Consider the following 24,904-nt stretch of genomic DNA (forward strand, 5'->3'; position numbering starts at 1 on the left):
AGATGGGGGCCTAAGTGTGACTCATGCTTGTCCGTGGTACAGGCTGGGGTCTCAGTAAAGTCAGATACTTTACCCACTGTTGTTAGGGAGTATTCTGATGTATTCTCATCACCAACACCGGAGGTTCTACCCCCCCCATAGACCTTATGATTGTACTATAGAGCTAGTAGAGGGGGCCAAGTTTCCTAAGGGGCGAATTTATAATCTTTCTAAGCCCGAACGCAAGGCCATGGAAGATTATATTAAGGAGAGCCTTAGTAAAGGGCATATTAGACCTTCTGTCTCTCCTATGGGGGCGGGGTTTTTCTTTGTTAAGAAAAAAGATGGTGGTCTTAGGCCATGTATCGATTACCGGAGATTAAATAAAATCACTGTCCAGAATAGATACTCCCTCCCATTGATTCCGGATTTATTTAACCAGGTTCTGGGGGCAACCTGGTTTTCCAAAATTGACCTGAAAGGGGCATACAATCTAATCCGAATCAAGGAGGGAGACGAATGGAAGACGGCGTTCAATACTCCGGTAGGACACTTTGAATATCAGGTGATGCCTTTTGGACTCAGCAATGCCCCAGCTGTGTTCCAAAACTTCATGAACGACATTCTTAGGGAGTTCTTAGGTAAATTTGTTATTGTCTATCTTGACGACATTTTGATATTCTCTCCTGACTTCGAATCCCATGTGTCTCATGTTAAACAAGTATTAGAGGTGTTGAGGGAGAATCAGCTATCCGCTAAGCAAGAGAAATGTGTCTTTGGTGTACAGGAGATTCTGTTTCTAGGGCATGTTCTGACTCCTCACGCCTTCAAGATGGATCCTGGTAAGGTGCTAGCAATTAAGGAATGGGTAAGACCTTCATCCTTAAAGGCGTTACAACGATTCTTAGGTTTCGCCAATTATTATCGTAAATTTATTATGAATTTTTCCGTAATTGCTAAACCGTTGACCGACCTTACTAAGAAAGGGGCGGATTTGGAGAATTGGTCTATTGAGGCCATTTCTTCATTTGAAAAATTAAAAAAGGCATTCAGTAGCGCTCCCATTCTGATCCAGCCTGATCAGGAGAGACCTTTTATTGTGGAGGTGGATGCGTCCGAGGACGGCGCAGGAGCAGTCCTTTCACAAGGTCCTGCTAGCCTCACTAACCTGAGACCATGTGCCTTCTTCTCCAGGAAATTCTCTCCCACGGAGAGAAACTACGACATAGGGAATAGGGAGCTGCTGGCCATTAAATGGGCATTTGAGGAGTGGAGGCATTTTCTGGAGGGGGCAAGGCATTGTGTAACTGTTGTCACTGACCATAAAAACCTTATGTTTCTCGAGTCTGCTAAGAGGTTGAATCCCCGTCAAGCCAGATGGGCTCTGTTTTTTACTCGTTTTGATTTTTCCATTACGTTCAGGCCGGGAAGTAAAAATGTGAAGGCGGACGCATTATCTCGGAGCTTCCATGCTTTTCAACCTACTGAGGTACCACCTGAATCCATCCTACCAGCAAAAATCTTCATAGCAGCTCTAACCCAGGATATCTCGGCTCGCATTAGGTCTGAACAACATCTGGCACCGGTATCCACCCCAACAGATAAGTTGTTTGTTCCCGTACAATTTCGTCTCCAGCTGTTGGGTGAGTGTCACGATTCTGCCTTTTGTGGACATCCGGGTGTTGAGGGCACTAAGGATCTGGTTTCTAGATCTTATTGGTGGCCCACTCTAACTAGGGATGTCAAGTCCTACGTGTCAGCCTGTGAGGTTTGTGCCAGGTCCAAGACACCTAGGACTCGCCCTGCTGGTAACCTACGACCCCTACCCATTCCCAGTAGACCCTGGTCCCATATCTCGATGGACTTTATAACTGACCTACCGCCGGCGGAGGGTAAGACTGTAGTTTGGGTAGTGGTCGATAGGTTTAGCAAGATGGTCCATTTCATTCCCCTGGCTAAACTTCCGAATGCCAAAACCCTGGCGTCTATTTTTTTTAAAGAAATTGTTCGATTGCATGGTATCCCAGAAAATATTGTTTCTGACAGGGGTGTGCAGTTTGTGTCCAAATTCTGGAGGGCCTTCTGTAAAAAATGTCAAATTTCATTGTCTTTTTCTTCTGCCTACCACCCTGAGAGTAATGGGCAGACTGAACGCCTTAATCAGTCTGTGGAACAATTCTTGAGGTTGTATGTGGCTGATGACCAGCAATTATGGGTGAAATTTCTTCCATTGGCTGAATTTGCTTTGAATAACCGTGTCAATTCTTCTGCTGGGGTTTCACCTTTCTTTTGTAACCATGGTTTCCATCCCCGTTTTCATTCTGGGTCATCAGCCTCCTCCTCTAACCCTGAGGCGGATAGGCTCTCCTCTGAACTGTGCACAGTTTGGGCCCGGGTTCAATCGAACTTAGAAAAGGCTCAAAGTTCTCAGAAACTCAAGGCCGATAGGAGACGTTCAAGGGGGGTGAATTTTCAGATTGGGGATAAGGTATGGTTGTCCTCCAAGAATCTCTCTCTTAAGGTAGATTCTAAAAAGTTTGCTCCTCGTTTTATTGGACCATATAAGATCACGGAGGTGATTAACCCGGTATCATTTAGGTTGGAGCTGCCCGAGTCATTCCACATTCATAATGTGTTCCATAAATCTCTACTTAAAAAATATGTTGAACCGGTAGTACCATCGAAAGCCTCGCCTCCACCGGTTCTTGTTAATGATGCTGTCGAGTATGTGGTGTCTAAAATAGTGGATGTCAGGAAGGTGCGTAATTCCTTGCAGTACCTGATTCACTGGAAGGGGTATGGACCTGAAGAGAGATCTTGGGTACCTGCCAGGGAGGTTCATGCTCCTAGACTTGTTCGAAAATTTCATTTAGAACACCCTGAAAGGCCATCGCCTGAAGTCTTGGGTCCGGTGGCCCCTCGTAAAAGGGGGGGTACTGTAACGGGGTTCCGAAGGTGCACTCGGTCTCCCATTAGCCGCAGACCTGCTGCTTAGCTTCGGGAGCGAGGATCTGTGCTTGACCTCGTTCCCAGGGCGGCTTTGCTAGCTGGGAGGTTCCCTGCTCCTAAGTCTGCCTTGAGCGCCGAGCTGATCACTCGGTGCTCGACTGGTTGGTCTGTCGGTCATGTGACGCTGGCCACGTCACATGACCCTCACTCCCCACTATAAATACAGGCAGCCTGCTGGCCACAGGTTGCCTGTTAATTTAGGTTCCACCTGTGATGTTGTATTTCCTGGCGTACTTACCTCCTGCTGTTTCCTGACGATCCTCTGCCTGCTCCTTGTGTACTTTGCTGCTCTCCTGGTATTCTGACCCCGGCCTCCTCCTGACGATCCTCTGCTTACTCCTTTGGTACTTCACGACTCTCCTGGTATTTATGACCCCGGCTTCTCCTGACTATTCTCTGCTTGCTCCATTTGTACTTTGTAGCTTTCCTGGTATTGACTCGGTCCGTTCACGTTCTGTTGTTTGTCTGTCTGTCATCCCTGCACTTAGTTCAAGCTAGGGATTGCCGTCCAGTTGTCCCCTGTCATTAGGACTTGCGAGGCAAGTAGGCAGGGCCAGGGGTCAGGGTGGAGCGCAGTGGTCACTTCCCTCCGCCCCCCCGTGTGTGTACGCGACCGTTCCAGATAAAACACAACATCAGCTCCGCCGAGCCCCCGGCCAAAGTGTTGAAGTGGTGTCCGAGATCCCCAAGGGCCAAGCCAAGTAATTGTACGTTTTCATGTGAAATATGTTTATGTTATACACTGTGCCACACAATATACAGTATATCGCTACACTGTGTAGTCTGTTCTATAAGCACCATTGTTTTGTGGCGGCGGACAGAAAATAATCTGGAAGTGCCCCTCCCGAGACCAGGCTCTGGATCCACCACTGGACCGCTCACAGGAGTGTACATGTAAACTGTAATCCGTATCCTCTGACCTGCAGAAATCAGCACTCGCTTGGTAACAACTAACAGACAGTGCCTGTAGGCTGTAGCCTGGCCCTGTTACCGAAGTTAGCTGAGTGGTGTAAGGTTTTCATCAGAAAAAAGTGCTTGCAATTCTGAGATACTACCTTATCGGGCTGCTGCCACTGATGTGCGGACCCTTTTTTTTTTTCAAAATGACCCCCCGTTCGCCTGCTGTGTTCCCCGTTTGTTTCGTCGCCTCATATGCAAATGAGGCGACTTGGTTATAGCAGGCGACTTGGTTAAACAATCACTCAGATTTCAACATGTCCTAGTTGCCTGTTGATGACACTGCTATGGGGGGATCTGTGGATGACACTGCTATGGGGGGGGATCTGTGGATGACACTGCTATGGGGGGGATATGTGGATGACACTGCTATGGGGAGGGGGATCTGTGGATGACACTGTTATAGGGAGGGGGATCTGTAGATGACACTGTTATAGGGAGGGGGATCTGTGGATGACACTGTTATAGGGAGGGGGATCTGTGGATGACACATATAGCATAAGATGCTATATACGCTATGTGTCATCCACAGATCCCCCTCTATAACAGTGTCATCCACAGATCCCCCTCCATAACAGTGTCATCCACAGATCCCCCTCCCTATAACAGTGTGATCTACAGATCCCCCTCCCTATAACAGTGTCATCCACATTTTCCCCCCCATAGCAGTGTCAGCCACAGATCCCCCCCATAGCAGTGTCATCCACAGATCCCCCCCATAGCAGTGTTATCCACAGGCAACTAGGACATGTTGAAATCTGAGTGATTATATATTTTTTTTAAACCACAGACAGCAGGACTTTTCTTCCCTGTTGCGGTTTTAGGTATTGGGTAAAGTATCGCAGCATATCTAAGCATACTTGTGTAAATGTATCGTTGTTATAGCTGCCCCCCCCCCTACTTTTGTCCTGGCCCCCAGTGTGCCCCCCCCCCCCCCAAAAAAAAAATGAAAGCTAGAGATGCCATTGCAAGACTCTCCACTAGCCAGGGGGCAAGACCAGCCCATCACCCTGGAAACTCGGCTAAGACTGCCAGTGTGAACTGTTTTTTGTCCATATGCAACCACTTGGGATACACAATGCATAAATAAATGATGGCTTTTAACATTTAAATCACATTTATCTCTTGAAAAAACACTTTTAGCAGTGATCCACGGAGCCGCTCACTGTAGGCATGGGAGCTTTGTTAAACTATAGAAATCCTCTAAAGCAGTATCGCAATCCACGTAGTACTCACTTGAAACTCCAGTAGCAGACAGGCCGGGCGGCAGCATAACGTCACTCACTACGTCACGCGCCTGCTCCTCCCACTTTATTAATGAAGCAGTGAGCAGTGAATACTGCAGTGAGCGGAGCCCAGTGTAATAGAATACAATGACTGCACCGGGCCCCACTGCCATTCCAATATCAGTTGCCGCCCCCCGCCCCCTGTATTGGGGGTTATTTACTATTTACACAGGGACACTGTTATAGGGGGGATCTGTCGATGATTCATATATAGCATAAGATGCTATATATGGTAATAAAAATATGGTAATAAAAAATTTAATTAAACATAAAAAAAAATTGCAAAAAATAATCCATTAGTGATTACAACTCATTTGACAGGTTATTCGGTGTGAAATATATACAGTGTAAACAATAAAATAAAAAAAAATTCAAAAGTTACTTTTTCTATATTTGAAATGCAAAAAATGTACTTAAATAACAAAGTAAATTATATGTACCCTCAAAGTGCACAAAAAATGCTATGTCACTCTCATAAAAACTAGGCTTGATATGTGGCCACAGAAAAAAAAAATGTAAACAAATTTTATGCCAAATTTGTAAAATATAAAAAAAAAAAAAAAAAATTGGTATCGCTGCTATCAAATTGACACCAAGAAGAAATGTATCAGGCATGGTAAATACCGTAAAACCGGCCTCTAGATGTGCAAAGCAGGTAGAGACACACCCCAAAAGACTTGCAGCTGTAATTGCAGCGAAAGGTGGTCCTACAAAGTATTACCTCAGGGGGGGGCTGAATCCAAATGCACGTCACACTTTCCAGATCTTTAATTATAAAAAAAATTGAAAACCATATATCTTTTTCTTTTCACTTCACACATTGTTATGGAAGCGGAAGTGGACCCACGGCACCACTGAGCATCTATACCCTGGAGGGGGAGTGGTGAAGTAACTACCTGGTCTTCACTAGAGCCTCTGATGGTGAGGATAGGCTTGGGCTGTTAGGGTAGTCACCATGTACCACTCCAGAGCAGTCCCCAGGTCAGTGGCAGCTGACCAAGGGGTCATAGATACTGCTGCAAGCACCAATGGGAAAGGCATAGTCAGAAAGGCCAGGGTCAGGGCAATCAAGCAAAATCTGTTAAATTGAGAAGCAGGGTCCGGTACACAGAAAAGCAGTAACTTCCAAACACCTTCACACAAGGAGCTAGACAAGTGACCAAAATTGCTCAGGTGCCTTCATGGTGCAGGAAGCGCCTTTAAATACTTCCTGCAACACAGCCATAAGCTGGGGGGATAGAGGGCGTGTACATGCCACCTCACAAGGGAGGAGAGACACACCTGTGCATACCTGTCACCACCAGACATCTGAGAAGCTCTGACAGATGTCTTTCAGAACCTCCTCCTTGAGCTTCCTTTTGTTTTGCTTTCATTTTCTCATCTCGTTAGCCTCTCTCAGCTGTCATGTAGTTGCACTGATTGCATCCCTTTAAATTCCTTCCCAGACTGCTTCACTTTGCGGTTTATATTCCTTCCTGGAGTGTGTGCATGCTGATCCTACTTCTGAGTCTTCTACAGATAAGTTTTGTCTATTCATTTGTGTTTTTCTGTTTGCTGGATCCCAGGTGACCCTGACTCCCTCCGTATCAAGTGTAGGGAGCCGGTGGTCGTGTCCCCTCACTATTATAGGGTGTTCAGGTGTTATACAGTCGAGGTACGAGGATATGAGATCATCTACCATTGGGATTTTCGCATAGGCTAAGCAGCCAGGGAGAGTGCCAGGTCTGATTGCAGGGCTCTCCCTTTTGTTCCTTAGTTTTGGATCCAGTCAGTCGGATATTCATTTTGTGTCTTCTAGTTTCCTGTACACCTTCCGTGACAATACCCTAACAAATAGTACAGGAAGTAGGCTCTGACTTGGAGCACAGATACAACAGTTAAGCTATCCTGCTGCCCGCACTTATTAGCATGGCGCATGGCAGCAGGAGGGAATTAGGGAGCCCGTGCCCGCGCAGGCACGGACCACTGGGCTAACACACATACTTGCTACTTTCTGTTGATCTATCATATAAAATCCCAAGTAAATACATTTAAGGCCTCATGCACACGGCCGTTGTGCGGCCATTCTGTGCATTGGGGACCAATGGGTCCTTGATCAGTCCACACCACAAAAAAATAGAACATGTTCTATTTTTTTGTGGTGCGGAGGCACGGACAGAAACACGCGATGCGGGGTGTACATGGCCGGTGATCGTGTATTGCAGACCCGCCGTATGCAGGCCGCAATACGGCCACGACCGGGCAACGGCCGTGTGCATGAGGCCTAAGTTTGTGGGTATAATGAGAAAAAATGTGGAAAAGTTCAAGGTGTATAACAATATTTTCAAGACACTTTATATGGATTTGTACCATCTCTCTCCTGACAGACAATGTTGGAGAAAAGAAAGATAGGTCATGTGAATTTCAACATGTCCAATCCTCTTCTGATAGGATATAACACACTGCCATTGGGAACATGGCGTGCATAAGGGAGGGTCGGGAGGAATAGCCGTCAGCTGTACAAGTATTCATTCAAACTTCCTATTCATAGTAAATGAAATAGTATTACAAATTCCCAGGGTAGTAAACGGGGAGTTTGTGGTGGGGGCATTTAGATACAAGACCATGGGAGGGAATGAATTTTGGCCTGGGCGCAGGATAGCCTAACCACAACTCTGCAAATCTCTTTATTGTAGATATATTGTATCCTCAGATGGAAATATTTGGATGTGGATCCTTTGTGGATTGTCTCTTACATCTACACACGTTACTAGTGATTCTCATCACCTGCCAGGCTTCCACCCCTCGAAGCGCTCCCATCTTCACTTCCAATAAATAAATCTCTCTTCTGTTCTAAGAAGATTAAGTGATTAACCCTTGAAATTTATAACAAGTCCCAGCAATCCCTTTTGTGCTCTGCACGTCCTACTCAAATCTCAACATATGTAGTCTTCAAGCAAAGAGGAAAAATCAATACAGACCTCAAAGACACAAGAACAAAAAAAAACTAAAAAAAACGCGTGTCTACAAATCGGATGTAGCTGTTAGTACATGAGTCCTGAAAAGTCAATAAGCAGAGCAATTATTACCGTATACGTGTAACACCCCAGAGTGGTGTTACCACTTCTGCACCTTGACTACTGTCTTTACTGGTCAAACCTCATGTCATCTTGTGTATTTATTCCAGGTCCTCCCCACTGTGCATTCCTATTTTGTTATGTAAATGTTATGTTCATATGTAATATGCCTGGTTTACCAGCAGGTGGCAGCAAACACAGCAGAGCTGTATGTAGATAGAATGGAACTTACCATTCCATTCTAACCCCCCTCTGGAGAGAAGTGGGCGAGTCCTACTTCCTGCATGAAGGGTGGGGCAGAAGTTCTAGTCAGTCTAGCTTACCCCCAGCTAGGGGAAGGGTGCCCACGCCAGCCAGAGCACCTTAAGCTCTGCTGGCTATGGAGGTCAAAGCTTGAAGCCTCAGGAGCCAGGGGGAAAGTTCCCTGGCATAACCTAAGAGTCAGACTACAGAGAGAATTGCAGCATAAAGAAGAAGCTGTGTTCTACAGCCAGCCTGTCAGTACAGCAGAGTCAGAGAGAAACAGATATAGCAGAGTGGAGTTTGCCTGCCAGTTCATGCTAAAGCCTGATGGAACCAAGACAAAGCCTGTAAACCATTTTGGAGAATGTTTATGCAAAGTAAAGCTGCCACTGAACTTCATCTCAAGGTCTGAACTCAAGTTATTCTTTTATCCCTCAATTATTCCCCCTATATATTGCTTCAGAGCCAAAGCCTGGAGTCCAGCGGTTTCCAGGTAGGAGCACCGTGACACACAATAAGAGACATTTTAGGCCGCAACAAACCACTCGGCAATTCCTAAACCTGGGACGCGCGACATAGAGGGCCCTGGGGGGGTGCCAGTTGCACATGATAATGTCAGATCTTCCCTCTGATCTCACACCCCTATAGAAACACACAGAGAAGCTCTTATTCCAGCCGCCGAAAGACAACAGAACGCGCACTGCTTAACCCGACAGCAAGAGCGGGTACACGCTGACTACAGTGCTGCCCGGTATACTGGAAAATGTGGTGGGGCATTATAAGGATTGATTCAATCATTATTATAATGAATTGATTTGTATTTTTTCCCATAATTATTTTATTATATTATGGTATAAATATTATTCTTTTTAGTGCTGTGTCTTAAAACATAGGGGTACATTTATTAAGGCAGGCGTTTTCCACGCCAGTCTCAAGTCCCTCTGCCAGAGGTAGTGCCAAAATTATCGAGAAGCGCAGGCTTCTACATAAGTATGGCGCTTTCTCCAGCAGGCGGTGCGACAGACTTAACTTTACGCCAGCCCTCTTGCCGCGACCTTCTCTCTGCTTTTCCTTCAGTCCTGTGGTCACTGTAGTTGAGGTCCAAAGATTCTCGGTGCAGATGGCAGAAACTTGCAGAAGGTCAACCATCACTGCAGGATTACACCAATCTGGGCTTTATGGACAGAAATGAGCCCAAAGGACTCTCAGACTGTGAGAAAGAAGATTCGCTAGTCTGATGAACCCAAGATTGAACTTTTTGGCATCAATTCTAAACATCATGATTGGAGGAAACCAGGCACTGCTCATCACATGCCCAATACCATTGTAAATTGTAGACGGGGAGGGCTCCCCAGTATACAGTAAGGCCACACGGGTTGGGGGCATATCGGTGTTCTCTGCGGCATTGTCTGTTGGAGGATCTGCAGGTGGAGCAACAGTCTCTCTAGGAGGCAGAATCACGACAAGGCGGGGGAGCAGGTATAGCCCACCAGTCAACATCTACAAACGGCTCCGCCACCCTTGCCTCAGTGATGCCTCAACAGGTGCTCGGTCCTCAAACTGACACCGCTGAAGCATGTTGCGATGGAGATTTCTGGTTGGACCCCCAGTACCCACCGGTTCTACCTCGTAGATGGGGATATTAGGTCCTACTCCCCTCTTTACCACATACAATACCGCCTCCCACCGATCATCTAGTTTTCCGGTGTGCTTCTTACCCCTGACCAGTACCTTGTCGCCCGGAGCAAACACATCAAGCTGTACTGGTCCCGGGTCAGGGTGTACAACCTGCTTCAAACGGTCACTTACAACTCAGTTCACTGTTCTCAATCTCCACCGATGCTCCTGAGCCCAGGCAGCGGTGGTCTAGGGCGGTTCACGCATGGGATTGGGCATGTGTAAGCCCTCAATTTCTCTCCCTGCCCTCGCAAACATTAACATGTGGGGTGAATACCAAGTTGTGCTATGGACCTGATTGTTATAGGCCCAGATGAGTTCGGGCAGGTATTCTGGCCACCAGGCTTTCTGATCATCTTCCTGAGTCCGTAACATCTGTAGAAGCATGCGATTAAAGTTCTCACATGCTCCGTTGCCTTGCGGGTGGTAAGGAGTCGTCTGGGATCGTTTAATTCCATACAGATGGTAGAGCTCTTTCATCAATGTCCCCTGAAAACATATGCCCTGGTCAGAATGTGTAGCCTGGTCAGAATGGATCCGCTGCAGACACCCAAATACCTAAATAAAGTGAAGGCATACTGCCTCTCCGGCTGATTCCGCGATCTGATCTCTGGTAGGCACAGCCCCCGCTTATTTGGTAAAATGATCTGTCATCACCAGACAGTAAGAGTGCCCTGAAGTGGAGTATCCTATTTGTACATAGTCTATCATTAGCAACTCTAGCTGCGCCGACGGCTTAATGGTTTGCACAGGAGCTCGCTGTTCGGCACCCTTGCTCAATACACAAGCTCGGCATATTTGGCACGCCTCTTTCAACATGTCTTCCAGACCTGGGCAGTATACCAGTCTGTTAAACCACAGGTAAGTCTTCTCACATCCAAAGTGAACACCTCTCTCGTGTGCCTCTCAAGCAGCCGCAGGACCCAACCTGTTGACAGTACTGCAGCTCCGACTGTATGTAGACTTTACAACACAATAGGTCCTTTATTACACTCAGTTGGGGCCATTTTTGGACGGCCTCAACTTTACTGGTAGTTGTACCCCCTTGGGCGTTACCACATGCCCCAAGTATTCAATACGTCTTTGGAACAGTTGACACTTTTTCGGCTTGCTCTTGATGCCGTGATCTCAAAGTCGTTTAAGGACCTGTCATATTTTCTGCAGATGATCCTCAAATGATATCCCAAACACTACTACGTCATCAAAGTAGATTAACACAGATTCGAAATTCAGATCGCACCCAAACAGTGTTCCATTAGACTTTGAAAGGTCCCAGGCTCATTTGAAAGACCAAAAGGCATCCTGTTAAGCTCATAGAGTCCCATCGGGAGGACTAATGCAGTCTTGGCTCTGTCTTTAGCAGCCATCGGCACTTGCCAGTACCCGCTTGCCAGGTCGAGAGTAGAAAAATACTTACCACGACTAAGAGCAGATAATGACTCCTCGATCCGAGGGAGAGGGTAAGCGTCCCGCCCCTTATAGGCGTTTCATTTTCTGTAGTCAGCACAGAATCACAGGGACCCATCCTTCTTTCGTACCAGGACCAGTGCAGTTTCTAGGTAAAATTTCTCTCAGGGCGAGTGTCAAAAAAACTCCCCCCCCCCCCCCGGTAACAGACAGGCAGGCAGTGCGGGCGGCGGTGCTGACCTCACTCACTGTGAGGTACAGTGAGTGAGCGCCGCCGCCCGCACTGCCTGCCTGTGGGGGGACATTATTTTTAATAAGGATCACTATGGACATTATTTAGAATGGAGGCTGCTGTGGATGTCATTATAACTGTATAATGTCTGATAGGCCTAGTCCTGAGTTATATTACCCTGCCCTGTATAATAATGTACCCTGATACCCCTTAGTTATATTACTCCAGCGGGGTAATATAACTAAGGCTACTTTCACACTAGCGTTCGGCTGTCCGCTCGTGAGCTCCGTTTGAAGGGGCTCACGAGCGGACCCGAACGCTTCCGTCCAGCCCTGATGCAGTCTGAATGGATGCGGATCCGCTCAGACTGCATCAGTCTGGCGGCGTTCAGCCTCCGCTCCGCTCGCCTCCGCACGGACAGGCGGACAGCTGAACGCTGCTTGCAGCGTTCGGGTGTCCGCCTGGCCGTGCGGAGGCGTGCGGATCCGTCCAGACTTACAATGTAAGTCAATGGGGACGGATCCGTTTGAAGATGCCACAATATGGCTCAATCTTCAAGCGGATCCGTCCCCCATTGACTTTACATTGAAAGTCTGAACGGATCCGCTCAGGCTGCTTTCACACTTAGAATTTTTTCTAAGTTATTAATGCAGACGGATCCGTACTGAACGGAGCCTCCGTCTGCATTAATATGATCGGATCCGTTCAGAACGGATCCGATCGAACGCTAGTGTGAAAGTAGCCTTAGGGGTATCAGGGATGGGTACATTATTATACAGGGCATGGGCAGGGTAATATAACTCAGCTCAGGACTAGGCCTATCAGACATTATACAGTTATAATGAGTAATGACACCAACAGCAGCCTCCATTCTAAATAATGTCCATAGTGATCCTTATTAAACTTAATGTCCCCCACAGTGACAGTGGCCCCCATTTTCATGTCTCCCACAGTGGCCCCCCCATTGTAATTAATTCCCCCCATTGTAATTAATTCCCCCCCATTGTAATTAATGCCCCCCCCCCATTGTAATTAATGCCCCCCCAGACCATCACTCGCCTCACAGCAGGCATCAGCACTGCTCAGGGGCTCAGGGCGGGCGGTAACAGGCAGGCAGTGCGGCGCTCACTCAGTCACTGTATGTCACGCGCCTGCGCCGCCTAGTGGGAGGAGCAGGCGCGTGACGTCAGTAAGTCTGACCAGGGCCGGTGCAAGGATTTTTGCCGCCCTAGGCAAGATAAAAATTGGCCCCCCCTTATCAGATCCGGAATTGCGGACCCGGATCCGCAATTCCGAACCTGAAAAAAAATAGTACATGTCCTATTCTTGTCCCCAATAACGGACAAGAATAGGCATATTCTCTTAGTGCCGGCAATGTGCGGTCCGCAAAATGTAGTATTAATAACTAAACAATTAAATAATACACATATTGCATTGTCTACTTACCACCAGGACAATTAGATGATCTGGTCTCTGGCTGCAGTCTGGCTCTGCGGACTCCCTTGTCACTCTCTTCCCCCCCCTCCCTTGTCACTCTCTTCTCCCCCCCCCTCCCTTGTCACTCTCTTCTCCCCCCCCCTCCCTTGTCACTCTCTTCTCCCCCCCCCTCCCTTGTCACTCTCTTCTCCCCCCCCCTCCCTTGTCACTCTCTTCTCCCCCCCCTCCCTTGTCACTCTCATTCTACTACTCCCCCCCCCTCCCTTGTCACTCTCTTCTCCCCCCCCTCCCTTGTCACTCTCTTCTCCCCCCCCTCCCTTGTCACTCTCTTCTCCCCCCCCCTCCCTTGTCACTCTCATTCTACTACTCCCCCCCCCTCCCTTGTCACTCTCTTCTCCCCCCCCTCCCTTGTCACTCTCATTCTACTACTCCCCCCCCCCTCCCTTGTCACTCTCATTCTACTACTCCCCCCCCCCCTCCCTTGTCACTCTCATTCTACTACTCCCCCCCCCTCCCTTGTCACTCTCATTCTACTACTCCCCCCCCCCCTCTTGTCACTCTCATTCTACTACTCCCCTCCCCCCCCCCTCTTGTCACTCTCATTCTACTACTCCCCCCCCCCCCCTTGTCACTCTCATTCTACTACTCCCCCCCCCTCCCTTGTCACTCTCATTCTACTACTCCCCCCCCCTCTTGTCACTCTCATTCTACTACTCCCCCCCCCCTCTTGTCACTCTCATTCTACTACTACCCCCCCCCCTGTCACTCTCATTCTACTACTCACCCCCCTCTTGTCACTCTCATTCTACTACTCCCCTCCCCCCCCCCCTCTTGTCACTCTCATTCTACTACTCCCCCCCCTCTTGTCACTCTCATTCTACTACTCCCCCCCCCCTCTTGTCACTCTCATTCTACTACTCCCCCCCCCTCTTGTCACTCTCATTCTACTACTCCCCCCCCCTCTTGTCACTCTCATTCTACTACTCCCCCCCCCCTCTTGTCACTCTCAGTCTCATTCTACTCCCCCCCCCCTCACTCTCATTTCCTCCCCCTTGTCACCTCTAGTGTAGTGTGGCCGAGCTCTGTTCGCTCCGCGGTACAGGAGCTTTTGTTTCCTGTACCCGGCTGACAGGAAGTGCTCACTTAGTGTGCACTTCCTTTCAGTCCGGCCGGGTACAAGAAACAAATGCTCCTGTACCCCGGGCCGGACCGAACAGAGCTCGGCCACGCTACACTAATAACTCAGCAGTCTGCAGCGCAGGCAGGCTGCGCAGCACTGAGCCGGCCGCTCAGGAGGCTCAGCATGAGGGGCGCCGCCGGCCGGCCGCCCGATCATTTACCTTTATAACGATTTTTTTTTTTTTTTACCTCAACGGGCGCCCCCTGCTGCTGACAGCGCCGCCCGTCCCGCCCGCCCCTAGAAACGGCCCTGACCAGGACCACTGGGGCCGCCCAAGGACTCTGGCTTTCCTGGATAACCTGATTATCCAAATTGCTGGCCACCATCTTCTTAACTTTTTGGTACATATACGGAGGGATTTGACGGTAGCGCTCTCGAATAGGGGCCGTGTCTCCTGTCGGTATAACCCGTGTGGTTAATTGCAGATGAAAATCTTTATCATGATGGGAGAAAGACTCCCGGAACTCCCATAAGGCGTCTTCCAGAAGCTTCTGCTGAGTAGGAGTCAGGGTCCCACGGTCCATTCCCACCCGTTCCATGATGACTCGGCCATTCCAATCAGCTGTCAGGGTCTCTCTTCTGAGAGTGAACCCCATCCTCCTGAGTATCTCTCCGTCCGGAACATAGACCTTGGCCAGCAGCGTGTCTCCCGGAATGGTGACATCACTTTCCAGCACAGCGGACTGGCACATACCCATCTCTCACAGTAGTCAAGGTACCAGGGGCCTCATAGCGGCTTCCCCCTGGGACACGGGTTCAGTCAGCACCTCCAGACCATTCAGCTTGAGACCAGATCCCACTGGAAACATGAGAATTCGTTCTCTCCTGGGAGCAATCACTACTGGTTTGCGGGGGGGATCATGATGCGGCCCACAGGTCGGGCCACTAAGGCACTCTTCTGCAAGCTGCAGCTTCTCACCATCTGCTAAAGGACTTTCTGAGTCGGCCGGTGAGAGGTAGTACTCTGCCAATACTGCGGACCCTCCTTGGCAAACAAACGATTATCTAAGTCCCGCAGCACATTCATCCCTAGGGTCACGTCCTGGCTCCTCCTGGGCGGGTGATCCACTAAAACTACTCCCTTTGTGCCTATGTCTTGGCCGAAGATCTTAATCCTCATCCACACAATCCCCTTCACAGCCATCTGTTCATTAATGGCGGCTGTGAGGCGAATGATGCTCCCGTCTTTGGGTTTCATCAGGCAGCTGAAGTAGGTCTCAAAGACTTATAGTGGTATGATAGTGAATTCAGACCCAGTGTCCACCAGACACCTCACCTTTCGCCCTTTGAAGTTGTCTTCCAGTATTGGGCTGCATGCATAGAGATCACGTTCTTTAAGTTGTGGGCTTCATGGATCATGACCCACCGCAGGGTGCCCAGCTACTGCAGAAGTCAGTAGTTTAAAGCCAGCGGAGACATTTCAGAAGCCAGCCTGAAGTTACAGTCTCTGGCGAGGTGTCCATATTGCTGATAAGTCCAACAACAAGCTTCTGGCCTAGACACTTGTTTGTGGATTTCTGTTGTATCGTGTATCCTGTTCAGCGTGACACCGTAGGTCTCTCGCTTCTGCCCGTAGGGCCTGGATCACATCTTTCAGAGTTTCTGATTCTTCAGGCCCCGACTGGCCTCCCACCACCTGGGCGGTGTTCACCGCCCTTTACAACCGCAGGCGAGGGTTCTTCTTCTCTTTCTCTACGGCAGCCAGGTAAACCTTGTAAAATGATGTCATTCGTCATGCGGGCCATCTCTTGTAATTTGTCCTGTAAGAACTTGTTGGTCAGCCCTGCTATGAATTGATCTCATAGTAGGCGGTCCACCTCCTGGAAATCTCCCATGGCTTCCGGGTCTCGCCGCTGCACCTCATTCAATATCTCTTGCAGGGCGGTCAAATACTGCATTAGGGTCTCGCCCTCTTACTGTGGTCGGTTAAAGAAACAACTCCGCAGTATCTCTGCACGCAGCTCAGGGGTCAAGTTGCACATCCTAACTGCACTAGGCACGCTTTCAGTCCAGTCCTGCAGTGTCATATTTTTGCAGTCAAATTTTGGCAGATGCTGTAATAGGGCCCCCACTGGAGTGTACCCTGCCTGAGCCTGCCGGAGGGTTTGGCACTTGGGACGGAGCCACTGATGCTGGCAGACCGCTTCCTTTAGCACTCCTGTCCATGGTGATTGCTGTATCCTGCCGACTACGCCAAGTTGTAAGTCATAGACAAGGAGGGCACCCCAGTATACAGCAAGGCCGCATGGGTTGATAAGGAAACTTTGTACTTTTATTCCTAACAAATCAAACCTAGGAAACACCACAGAAACAACAGTATGGCAATATATGTATTTACAGTTCTGGGAGCACTTACCCTGGTGCTGTGCCACTCGCCTGAATATGTAGTGAAAGGTGTTTCCTAATTTAACTATAGGCAAGACCATGTGTATGACTGCCAGAACTATATTATCTCCCCTTAACGTTAAAAATCCGCTGTAGTGTCTGCAGAGCTATCCGCCGGTTTCACAGCACAGGGTTTACAAACTTATCACCCGGCAGAGTATCAGACTCAGACCTCCCGGAACCTCTATAGACCAAAACACCACACAGCAATACAGAGAAACACAGAGTACCTTATACTCCAGACGAGAAGTCACTGTTCCTGACCGTCCAGACAAACCTAATGCGGTGGCGTGCACAGCAGAGCCTACAAGCAGATACTGTGCTGCGAGAAAGAACAAACCTAACTGGTGGCGCACATAGCAGAGCCTATAAGTCGATACTGTGCCGCTGAGTCACCGGTGTAGACCTACACAGAAACAAGTTGATCCTCTACCTTTAGCGTGCACTCTATTCACGACTCACCAGATCCGGATCTGCTATGGCTCACAGTGCCGCCGGAACCCTTCCTTCCTAAAGTTGTCACAGGGAAGCTCCTGCTATTGGTATCAGTTGCTGTATGGACCCAGAACTCCAGCACAGCTCCTCAGAGAAGCAATCCTTTACACTGAATAATCTCTCTCAGACTCCTGCACCACAGGTCCTTGTCTTTTCTGTTCCCTTCACCGAACACCCTTTTCTCTCCCCTGGTGCACAAACAGTTTCTTACTTCCTGCAGCCTTAGAACACAGTTCAGCCCAGCTCACAATGGACATAGCGGCATCTGGTGGCTGGATTTAGTACTACTGGCAATAACAGTCTATAAGTTCCTAACACTGAACTGTTGCAGTCTGTGTGTTTCATAGGAGCACCCTGCAAATAATCCCAGTTCACATTGTTGTAGAAATATTAATAGTTGTAATCAGCTCGCATCAAACTTTGTGTAAGGAAAAAGGTAAATTCCTCTTCCCTCAGCCGCAGTCAGAGACAGACCCAGGTGCTACCATCTTGATTGAATTCTTGCTGAGCACTCCTCTCCTCCCTGCTCAACCTGTGTCTTTTATTTACTAACAAAAGGTGTAAAAGGGGCCGGCCCAAGACAAGGATACAGGAAGTGATGACATATCAAAGGACAGGGAGGGGCAATCAATGTGGCTGGGCAGACAATGCACACACCCCATCCCTGTATAAGGAAGAATGACTCATGCCCATTGCCCGACCAGCCAGGTGGCCGCCCATCCCCCATCACTGTCAGCATGGACCTCATTCAATACTGCTCAAAAGTGATCAGTATCTATCAGTATCTATAATTCTACTGGATCTCATAGGTTTGAGATTATCTGCGAGACATTGCTACTGCTATTGTCAGTATACGGTACAACTATACCGACATGGCAGATATGCAAGTCTTAAAAGCAGATATATATGCAGAAAGGGATAGCGAAGCCACAGCAGAGGTATAATATGTATCTCTCGTTATGCAGACTTCACTTCTCTAATGTGTATAGGCATTTGAAGGGAAGAAGCCCAGTGCTTGCACTTAGTGCTCTCAAACCAGCAAACGCCCCCCTACACACTGAGAAGACGTCTCCAAGCCCATGAGAAGGTTTTCATACTGACGGTTTTACCACTGGTCCCGATTCAGCCAAAGTACCCTCTGCTGCAGTTGTTCTCTGGCTAAATCCGACACAGGGAGACAGATGACAATCTATAAAAACACACACACATCCTAAAGTAAAATGTCCGCATAATAAAATTTCCACAACAACATGAAGGTCCACTTAAGGGTATATTCTCACCCTCTCACACCATCCCTACAGTGAAGCATGGCAGTGGTAGTATCATGCTGTGGCACTGTTGTTCAGTGGCTGGGGCAGGGAGACTGGTCAGGGCTAAAGGAAAGCTGAAGTACAGAGATATCTTTAATGAAATCCTGATCCTGAGTGCTCTGGACCTCAGGTCTGGCAGAAGGATTCACCTTCCAACAAGACAATGACCCTAAGCACGCAGCCAAGACAACACAGGAGAGGCCTAGGGACAACTCTGTGAATGTCCTTAAGTGGCCCAGCCAGAGCCCTGACCACAGAGCCAATTGGACATCTCTGGAGAGACCTGAAAATGGTTTCTACTGTTGGCTCGTCCAACCTGACAGAGCTTAGGATCTGAATAGAAGAACAGCAGAATATTCCCAAAATCCAGGTGTGCAAACCTTGTGACATCATACCCAAGAAGACTGGAGGATGTAATCACTGCCAAAGGTACTTCAACTAAGTCCTGAGTAAAAGGTCTGAATACTTACGTCAAAGCAAGATTTTAGTTTTTTCTTCACAATAAATTAGCAAAGATTAGATTTCTAATATTCTATAATTTTACGTTTCTCACTCTTCCGTCACCCTACCACTTCTGGTGGCCCAACAATGTCCACTAATACTATAGTGCAGAAATAACAGTACCATACAGATAGTGCCCTCATAGAAATAGTGATACCACACTTCCCTCAAAAGTAAAAGTGCCCCCTACAGTCTCTCCTATATCAAGAATGTTCCCCAAGAGTGCCCTCATTAGTAGTAGTGTCCTACATATTGTGCCCTATAATAATAATGCCTCCACAGTACCAGCAGTATTTATAATGCCCCATAGGGCCCCTAGTAGGAGTGAAGTACCATTATAGTCAGTGACGAGACTCCTCTATAGGGCACCCTGTGGTGTCCCCAGTAGTTATATCGCCCCCTGTAGTAACTCCAAGTATTTATAATGTCACATGTATTAGACTTATAAAGCCCTGCTGCAATGCCCTTGTAGTTATAATGACCTCTGTAGTGCCCCCTGTATTATAATGCCCTTTGTAGTGCCGTATATATAATGCTCCCCCTGTAGTACTTGTAGGTATAATGCCCTGTAGAGTTTTGGCTTGGATTGTAATGCCCCCCTGTAGTGCCCTCTGCATTATAATGCCCCCTGTAGTGGTAGTATATATATAATTATCTCTCCATGTTGTCCCCCTATAGTATAATGCTCCCTGTAATGGTAGTATATATAATTCTCTCCCCCCTGTAGTCCCCATTTAGTATACGGACCCCCTATAGTGGTAGTATATATAATGTGCTCCCCACTGTAGTCCTTCTGTAGTATAAAGCCCCCCCCCCAAGTGCTCTCCCCCTTGTAGTGCCCCTGTAGTATAATGCCCCCTGTAGTCATAAATGATTGCTCTCTTCCACCACCTCCACCCCCACAGTGCCCCCTGTAGTATAATGCCCCCCTGTAGTGCCCTCTGCATTATAATGCCCCTTGTAGTGGTAGTATATATAATTATCTCTCCATGTTGTCCCCCTATAGTATAATGCTCCCTGTAATGGTAGTATATATAATTCTCTCCCCCCTGTAGTCCCCCTTTAGTATACGGACCCCCTATAGTGGTAGTATATATAATGTGCTCCCCACTGTAGTCCTTCTGTAGTATAAAGCCCCCCCCCCAGTGCTCTCCCCCTTGTAGTGCCCCTGTAGTATAATGCCCCCTGTAGTCATAAATGATTGCTCTCTTCCACCACCTCCACCCCCATAGTGCCCCCTGTAGTATAATGCCCACTGTAGTGGTAATATAAATAATGGTTTATGCAAAAATTTGTACCTTTTTGGTGACACATTTCTGACACAGGGATTGATACATTTTCTCCATTTCTTCGAAAAGACTGATTTGGAGGCACAGAGGTAGCTATAGATATATTACAAAGTTTCATTTATTCATATGTTCTACTGATTTATGATTAAAAAAATTCTTATATTAATAGGCACATTTTAATGCTGTAATTTTATTTGAAGAACTGCCTTTCCATATTTCTTATCTATTCACACACCACAATCTTTAATATCAAGACCTACTTGGGGGGGGGGGTGTTATTAAAAAATTCTCATCACAGGAAATTCCTGAGATGGTCAATCACTGTAGGTTAATAATCAGTTAATAATCCTGTAGTAATTACCCAATACTCCGGAAACTGTATGTTAGAGCAGAGCCCATCTGAGCGAAGCAATAACTCAACCTTTACAAAAGGCAAATATTATAGGAGATTTGATTTCCTATTTCTGGGCAAGTCACTCGTACAATGGAACGTCTTGTCACGTGTACAATCCTCCAGATCTGTTACAAGGTATTGTAAAGACAAGGCATTTTGATAGGGAAAGATGAAAGAATTCCAAGGCTCTAATCTGGCTTCCCCTGAGCCAGAACTCCAGAGGTGGTGCCTTCAAATAGAAACATGTAGAAAAGGACACTTGATAGCGCCTCCTTTTATATGTTAGGAAAGTCAAATGCGCCTTTAAAAGGAAGGGATTTCCTCTGTAGGAACGTTATTATAAGACAAAAGTCCTTGTAAAAGAGACGCGAATAGAAGGAGCCCCAAGAACTGTTGAACTCAGGAAAAGATAAATCGGATTCTTTCATTTTCCTTCTGATTTTGGGCTTTGTTGCTTAAACGCGCTGAAAACATGGTGCCGTTCTCTATGGCGGGATCAGCCGAGGCTTTCTGGAGATGATGAGAGAAAATTTCCATTCAAATGGAAGAGCAGGAGATACCAGAGTGACCTGTAATATACATATATAAAGATGGCCAGGGACACTTGATGATATAAAATTTTGTGTGAACGTTTCAGGCAGGTGTGGAAAAATATGCTGCAATGTAAGAATGCTTTCAAAAATAGTGTTAATAGTTTATTTTTATCAATTAAGAAAAAGCTAATTGGATGAAGAAAAGAGAAATCTAAATCCAATCAATATCTGGTATGACCGCCCTTTGCCCTCAAATCTACATCAGTTCTTCTAGGTACACAGTGATTGAAGGACCTCGCCCGGGGTTGTTGGAGAACTAACCACAGATCTTCTGTGGATGTAGGCTTGCTCAATTCCTTCTGTCTCTTCATGTAATCCCCCACAGACTCAATACTGTTGAGATACAGTTGAATACAATGGTAAAGCAGGCGGCGGTCAGTGACATCATCACACCTGTTGAAACGTGGAGGAGAGCACACAGACCGAGGATCGTTGCCTGGCCTAGAAACTGGCCCGTGTGCTCTCCTTCTCAGCCCAGCAGGTGCAGAGACGTCACCACATTGCGCCTGCTGCATGATGTGCTAAGTTCATCAGGGGAATGGGGTGGGTGACTATACTTTTTTTTATTTTATTAACACTAAGGGTCTTTACTGCTGTAAGGTGGGCAGTAGGGGGAAAACATTATTGCAAGGGGGCACGCAGGAGGCATTCTATTAGTGGGGGCGCTAAGGGGGCAAAGCTATTATGTGTGCACTTTAGAGGCATTCTACTGTGAAAGGTGCTTAAAGGGGACTGTGTGGGGGCGCTAAGGGAGCATTCTACGGAGTGAGGACAGTAAGGGGGAACAACTACTGTGTGGGGGCACTAAAGGTGAATAATTACTGTGTGGGGGTACTAAGGGGAATGGGGGATTTGGTGTGTATAGACAGGCATTGCGCGGAGATTAGTGTAAAAGCCATTTAGGCGCTGCTTAGTGTGAAAAAAATTTGCCATGGTTCACACTGCCCCTCTTTGGGCTTTTTAAAGGATGATGGGTATGATGTCTGGTTTTAACCCCTTAATGCAACTTTTTTTTACCTCTCTTCATTTCAGTAGCCATAGCAGAAATAGCATTTTTTTTACTACACAGTTTGCAGGGGCCTTCAAGCGATCGTGTAATTGTGAATTTCTTGTTGCAGCACAAACATCGAGAAAAGGCAGTTTTTGCCTTTTCTTGTTTACTTTTCATTCTGTTCACATTTTTACATTGCATCTGTTGCACCCACATTTTACTACATTTTCCACCTGTTAAAATAATTCTTCAGGTTATTAGGGTCATGTGGATACCTTATAAGGGTAGATTTATTGTCTTTTATGGAATCCATTAAGGGATTACTATTTTACAACTTAGTTTTACACGTCTACACATCATGTATTACCGTATTCCTGTATGCTGCTACTTTATACTTAGTGATGCAGGCTGCTGTTAGTTACGTTACATCTTTCTCTTTTTCTTAGAATAGTAATGAACAGGAAGCCGTAACCATCGCCCCCCCCCCACCCCTCAACTACACACAATGCTACCACAAGACATCAGTCTAGACAGACGGCATTAAGGGGGTTAAAGGGCTTCTGTCACCCCACTAAAGTTTTTTTTTTGGGGGCAACTTATAATCCCTATACTGCGATATATCAATCTATAATGCTATTACTCATTTTGGTTCAGTAGTTAATAAAAAAAACTGACTTTTATAATATGCAAATTACCTGTCTACCAGCAAGTAGGGCGGCTACTTGCTGGTAGCAGCCGCATCCTCCTTTCATAAAGACGCCCCCTCCTCATGTTGATTGACAGGGCCACTGAACCCGCTCGTCCTCTGCTGGCCCTGTCTGCATTCAAAATCTGGCGCCTGCGCCGTACCTGTCTTCAGTCGGCGCAAGCGCACTGAGAGGAGGCTGCTCGCTCGGCCGCTCCATCCTCAATGCGCCTGCGCCAATGACGTCACATCTACACCTGGCACAGGCGCACTGAGGAAGGAGCGGCCGAGCGAGCGGCCTCCTCTCAGTGCGCCTGCGCCGACTGAAGACAGGTACGGTGCAGGCGCCAGATTTTGAATGCAGACAGGGCCAGCAGAGGACGAGCGCGTTCGCTGGCCCTGTCAATCAACATGAGGAGAGGGCGTCATTAGGATCGGAGGATGCGGCTGCTACCAGCAAGTAGCCGCCCTACTTGCTGGTAGACAGGTAATTTGCATATTATAAAAGTCTGTTTTTTTAATTAACTACTGAACCAAAATGAGTAATAGCATTATAGATTGATATATCGCAGTATAGGGATTATAAGTAGCCAAAAAAAAAAGAAAAGACTTTAGTGGGGTGACAGAAGCCCTTAACCCTAAGTTCACACCTGAGCGTTTTACAGCGCGTTCAAACGCGCTGTAAAACGCTCAACACGTGAAAACCAATGCTTCCCTATGGCCCTGGTTCACACTTGAGCGTTTTACAGCGCGTTTGAACGCGCTGTAAAACGCCCGACGCATAAACAAGTTCTTGAGCTTTTTTTGGGGCGTTTGTCGCGCGTTTTGGCCCATAGACTCATTGGACAACACTGCAGTCAATCACACAAACGCGCGTCAAACGCGCGTTTACTATTGCAAAAAAACGTGCATAAAAACGCGACGAATACGCGCGTAAAACGCGCGTCTCAGAAACGCTCAGGTGTGAACCCAGGGTTAAGGTATTAACAGCAAGGTGCTGCAGTATGCTACTCACAACACATAGTTCCTGCTGCAGCCTTTCTTTTGTCCCTCCCTTGGTGTCCTCCGCTCATTCTCACAGTGATGTGTTTAACCCCTAAATGACCAGCTTTTTTCAGTTTGTCTCCATTTTTAAGCAGCCATAACTGTACTGATTTTTCATTGACATGACTATATAAAGCCTAGTTTTTGAGAGTGAAATTGCATTTTTTTATTTTTTTTTGCACTTTGAGTGTACATATAAACGAGTTTGTTATTTAAGTACATTTTTTGCATTTCAAATATAGAAAAAGCAACTTTTGACTTTTTTTTATTTTATTGTTTACACTGTATATATTTCACACGGAATAACCTGTTAAATGAGTTGTAATCACTAATTTATTATTTCTTTGCTATTTTTTTATTTAAAAATGTTTCATTACATTTTTTATTACATTTTTATGATACCATAAAGGAATTACTGTCTTAAAAATTTATTTTGTACTTCTCCTATATGCTAATACATTGTGCTCTATGTGCAGTGACTTAGTGGATCATTGCTAAAAGTTGTTTTTCAAGAGATAAATGTTGTGATTTAATGTTAAAAGCCATCATTTATTTATGCATTGTGTATCCCAAGTGGTTGCATATGGACAACAAACAGTTCACACTGGCAGGTCTTAGTCGAGTTTCCAGGGTGATGGGCTGGTCTTACCCCCTGGCTAGTGGAGAGTCTTAATTGAGCGGAGCTCAGGGGCGTAGCTAATGGCTCATGGGCCCTGGTGCAAGAGTTCAGCTTGGGCCCCCCTTCCCTCAGTGC

This window comes from Bufo gargarizans, chromosome 5 (genome assembly GCF_014858855.1).
Source record: "Bufo gargarizans isolate SCDJY-AF-19 chromosome 5, ASM1485885v1, whole genome shotgun sequence".
Lineage (NCBI taxonomy): Eukaryota > Metazoa > Chordata > Amphibia > Anura > Bufonidae > Bufo > Bufo gargarizans.